At 49.4% G+C, this 5,282-nt stretch overlaps 1 pseudogene; it reads right to left on the bottom strand.

The window, feature by feature from the left end:
• Nucleotides 1–3,281: 3,281 nt before the first annotated feature.
• LOC111731403 lies at nt 3,282–3,401 on the bottom strand (annotated as a pseudogene).
• Between the last annotated feature and the right edge of the window lie 1,881 nt (nt 3,402–5,282).

Here is a 5,282-nt window from a genome sequence, read left to right as displayed (position 1 = left end):
GGAAGAGCCACATGAAGAGATGCACAGGACAAGGTATGTGGGAAAAGTCTCTCCAGCTGTGTCACTTCCCGGATTCCCCACGTGGTCACCAACCCGGAAGCTTCTGAACCCCATCTTTTCGGTTTTTTTAATGGCGATTTCATTATATAGGCATGAGCGATTAAATTATCGACCATTTGGTGTTTATTTCAACCCCCAGCCCTTCTCTCCTCCCCAGAGGTCAGGGGTGGGGACTAGTCCAAGGATTGGTTTCCCTGGCAACCACTCCTCTCTTTAGGTTACCTGGGGGTTTTGCAAAAGTCACTTCATTAACATAACAAAAGACACCTTTTTTTGGTTTTAGGAGCTCTGGGCCAGAGCAATGGGACAAAAACCATAACATATATTTCATAATATAAATTAGAACATCACAGAGACTCAGACAGGTGAATTACTGACCTAAAGCCACACAGCCAGTGCAGGGCAAGCACCTGAACTCAGGTCTGTCGGCAGGTACTCAGCCCAGCTCACTTTTCTCTGTCCCTCACTGCCTAGCGTTTTGGTTTCTTTCCGCTGGCTGTAATTCGTGGACCGAAGAAGTGATCGAAAGGAGTCAGGAGAACATGGCATTAACACGAGTCTGGGCGGTGGGTGAGACCCAAGTTTGAATTCTGCCTCGGTGACAAGGTGGCTGGACACCTCCAAGTGGCATGTTCCAGACAGGAAGAAGGAGGCATGGCGGGGTCATCGCATGCCAAGGCTCTCCTTTTTTCTCAGGAAAGGAAAATTTATCTGGGAAGACACATCCGGGAGTCTTCTGCTTGCTTTCTGTGGAGCAGGATGCGGGGATCCGGCTTTGTCTGGCTGCTAGTGTTAAGAGCGTTGAGCTGTGGCTTCTGTAGCAGGAGGCAGTGAGGGGAAGGGATGGGACAAGGCTCCAGGGAGTCAGTCAACAGCATCTGCCTCAGATCGCGACCTGAATTCCAGAGGGTAGGGAGATGGGGCCGTCTATGGCCCAGCCTCATGCGTAACCCAGGTAAGCAGGTTTCTTACTCCTTAAGAATCAGGTACGATTGGTTCAAGTCTCCATTCTTGGCACCTCCAAGGTGGTCTCCAGGATGTCTTCATACGAGAAGGGTCTCGCCTGGCTTGTAGCTCCTTTTCAGTGGCATCGGTTCCACTCGGGGACCACGTTACGGCCTGTGGGTGCCCTGTCTTCCTTAACTGACCCCCACGTGGATCTCAGACTTCCTTACCTTCCCATCGACCTCCCAAGCTCCAGGTCTGTGCCTTTTACCAAGAAGGGACTTTAAGGCCTGGTCTGCTGACATCAAAGCCAAGGACAATTCAATGGAGGAACACAAACGGGCTGCACCATTGTTTCTACAGTCATTTAGTCAGATTGAATCTCTTTATTGTGTTTCCCCCTTTCGTGGGACAGGCCGAGTCTGTTTTCCGAAGTCCTGCCTGTGCCATTGTTTGTGCGATGCTGTGTTCCCAGAGCAGGGTGGGTGCTTAAGAAATTAGTTACGTAAAAGCAGGGGACCGTCATGAAGCAGGAAGCAACTGCTCAAATATCTGAGAGCTGTGGCTAAAGTTTGGGGAATAGGAAGTAGAACAGCTTTCTATTTATTTATTTGTTTGTTTGTTTATTTGTTTGTTTATTTATTTATTGTTAACTAGGGTTTCAGAAGGGATTTTCTTCTTGAATTTTTAACTTCCTCTTGTAAAAATTTTTCTTATCGTTATCTCGATGGAGGGAATAGGTTTCAGTGCGAATCTCTGGCCTCCCACGGGGTCAGTGGGACTTAGCTGATTTAAAAATCTCTATCTCTATCTATCTCTATCTCTGTCTCTCTAAATATCTATCTACATCTATCCATATCTATATCTATAGCCATATCTATATACCTATTTAAAATCAAGTGACACTAGTATAATATTGTATGGCAACTATCATTGAAAAATTAAAGAAAACTTTTAAACAAGGAAAAAAACCAAATGTAAAGGACCATCTGTGGGTTTGTAAGGGGTTGGGATTTCAGCTCAGCCTTTCCAGTTTGTGCTAAAAGAGGAATAGAAAGTAAAAGGAATCTTCTGTTTACTCCCAGGAGAGTCGAAGAGAAAATAAACATGCCAGCCCACAACTTGAATGTTGCGTAAAGTTCCGATGCGGGATTAGGGTTTTAGACGACTGGGATCAACTTTGCTTTGTGATGGTAAGTAATGCAGGGCTCGACACTCGTCTGAGTTAGAGGAGAGAATGTATAGAAGTTGCATTCTGGGCAGGCTCAGAACATTGTTTTCTGTCTCAGTTTCTCTGTTAATAAAAAGGACAACCCCGCCCCCGCCCCCCGCAACCCCACCAAAGGGTTGGTTATCACAGTTAAAAAAAAAATCTATATCTATATATCTTCATCTATCTCTATTTAAATATTTACCCGCAACTCATACAATGTCTTCCGTCCATCCACCCACTTTGCAGACTGCATGTGCTGCATTTCTGAGGTTGCCCTGGAGAAAGATGCTCCAGGACCTCAGGTCATAAATAAGGGCACCAGATGTTTTTTCCCTTTCTGCTGGGGAAAATCTTTGGGCCTGGAACATACTCGTGTGCTTACTGTGGCTCGGTTTCCTCATGTGATGGGCAATTTTGTGTAGGAAACACTGCCTGGCTCTCGCTTCAGGAAGTCGAGCTGTGATTTGGGAAGATGCAGTGATCAGACTGGGCACGGAGAGAATTTTACTGCTGGCAGAATATAGAAAATGTCCTTCTAGGAGCAGAATGGAAAAGAAGCCACCTGCATCCGTCACTCTAGTTGAGGAGTCAGATGACTAAATAGGTCCATCCGCTCTCTTCATCTAAGCTCTGATTGATTTCAGCTGCTATTTTTATTTTTTATTTTTCGATGGGGGAGGGAAGAGGGAGGAAATTAAGTACTTGTCACCTGTGCTAATATTTTCTTCCCTTGAGCTGTAGTGTGAGGTCTTTTCCAGGAGAATCAGAGGCGGAAGCAAGGGCTGAGTTTGACAGCTTGTCATCCCGCGAGTAGGAGCAGAGGGTGGCAGAACAACCAGGTGGGGCCCTGAGCAGAGGAGGAAACATCCTTTCACGGTGCTCATTTCCACACATGAAAACCCGAATTGATTTTTACGAAGTTGCTTTGTATAATCTTCCAGAAGAGTATGTCGAACAGCCATTTTTTTTTTTTTTTTTTTTTTTAGATGAGGCAACCCTTGGTTGACCTCACAGATGACAAGGAACTTGTCAGCTTACAATCCGTTATTTTTTTATTTTTGTACGCCTACAGCACCTGGTCTTCCTAGGTGGTCTCCTGTCCAAGTACTAACCAGGCCTGGACCCTGCTTAGCTTCCGAGATCAGACGGGATCGGGCTTGTTCAGGGTGGCATGGCCATTGACTGAACAGCCACTTCATTGCAACAGTGCCCCCAAATCCACTGATGGGTGGGAGAGGAGAAACTGAGATCTGCATGAAGCACCTTCAAAGGGAGAACCGTCGCCCCACCCCAAACGCATCTTATGGATGAAGAAAGTGAACTTTAAAAAAGATAGTCATTTACATAGCAGAACCGGAGCTGAGAGAGCCATTGACACTGAGCTGAGGCTTTGTCCCCATCACCGTCTTCCTGCGTCTGTGGCCGGGGCGGAAGGGGGACTGAGGTGGGTGACAGGCCAGCCTGCTTATCTCACTGGTGTTTCCTTGAGCGGCCGCGTGATAGCATCAGAGCGGATGGACCCACAGCCCTCTCTTTCCAGACAAATCCCTTTGCGGTGTGGGGCGGCCACGAAGTTCAGCTTACCGTTCTCCGGACGTGGCATTTTCTTTGCCGTTTTTGTGCCTCGGCAGATTCACTCTGTCTAGCATTCCCTGCCTCATTTTCTCTTCTGGATAAGTCCCTATTCCTTCTCCATGGTCGCCCACGGATGGCTCGGCCACTTTATCGTATCGCCATCGCGGCCCCAGCCACCCTGCACATCGTCATTATCTGAGCAGCTGTCTCCGCCTCTCCTTACACTCATGGGTAACCCAGGCCTTTTCATTTCTGAAGACTTTTGCCTCAACGATGCCTGACACCTAAAATATATGTTTGAATGAATTAATTATTTGACCAATTCCGCCATCCTCAAAGCTGGAAAAGCACCAGTGGCTTCATAACTCCCGCAAAAACCCCGTGACTCCACCCTCATCATGGTCAGCCTCTTGAGGGGCATCGCTGGGAGCTCACAGAAACAAACCCCGAGCTCGGAGTCGGGGGTCCACCCGCACTTTCCACTCAGAGTTACTCGTCACTAGTAACACGTGTCACTTGTCCTTTCCATCCAGCGTCTCGCCCGATCTCCACGACAGCGCTGCACAGTAGGTGCTAATGGCCTCACTTTACATTTGAGGAAACTGAGGCAAAGAGCAATTATGTACTTGGCTCAAGGTCACAGAACTCCCCAAGGCGGCAAAACCTGATTTGGACTTTGGTCAGTCGAAGGGAACCGATGGTGCCCTTGACCCCTGAGTCAGAGCGCCTTTTAACCATCCACCACAGCAGGTGTTTAAGTAGTACGATGTCAGAGGGGGTGAGGGGTGTGCATGGAGGTGGGGGCTGTGCGTGGGGGTGGGGGGTGTTTGTGTGGGTAGGGGGTGGGGGGCCAGAAGGGCTGCTCAGCCTGGGCTGAGCATTTCTTTTCGCCCCCAGACTTAGAGTGAGGCTCCTGACCAGGCCCGGGGCTTGGACTGGTGCCGAGGGTTCACCTAGTTCATTTGGAGGGGCAGCCATGGGCCTTCCAGAACCGGGCACCTGCAGTGTCTACTACCAGCAGCGTCACTGCCGGAGACCCAGTGTGATGGACTTCACACACGCACCCATGCACGCACACGCACACGCACACGCACACGCACACGCACACGCACTCCCCGAAGCAGCTGCTCCTTGGGGACTGGCAGCAGGCTCCTGAGTCCCGCACCATTTGTCTCGAGGGGAAAGGTCATGCGTGAGCTGGGCGGACTCCAGAACCACTGCAGTGTGAGCGATCCCCAGGGACCACACTCGGGTTACCCCCAGTGTTTGCTCAGAGTTCTGGGCAGGAGTTTGGGGTGGGAGGGGAGAAGCTTCTAGCAGTTCTCTGCCAGCCCTAGGTCATGGTCAGAGCCTGGGATTTGCCGGGGTTTGTAATCCTGGAGGGCTTCACTGCTTGCTACAGATCCAAGAGCTGCCAGGAGACCCCAGAAAATGCTTGAGAACAAAAGAGGCGATAAACAGACCCTGAAACCTTTTACGAAATGGCTCC

The sequence above is a fragment of the Pteropus vampyrus genome, unplaced genomic scaffold, assembly GCF_000151845.1.
Source record: "Pteropus vampyrus isolate Shadow unplaced genomic scaffold, Pvam_2.0 Scaffold370, whole genome shotgun sequence".
Taxonomy (NCBI): domain Eukaryota; kingdom Metazoa; phylum Chordata; class Mammalia; order Chiroptera; family Pteropodidae; genus Pteropus; species Pteropus vampyrus.
This window is presented reverse-complemented; position numbering and strand designations above follow the sequence as displayed.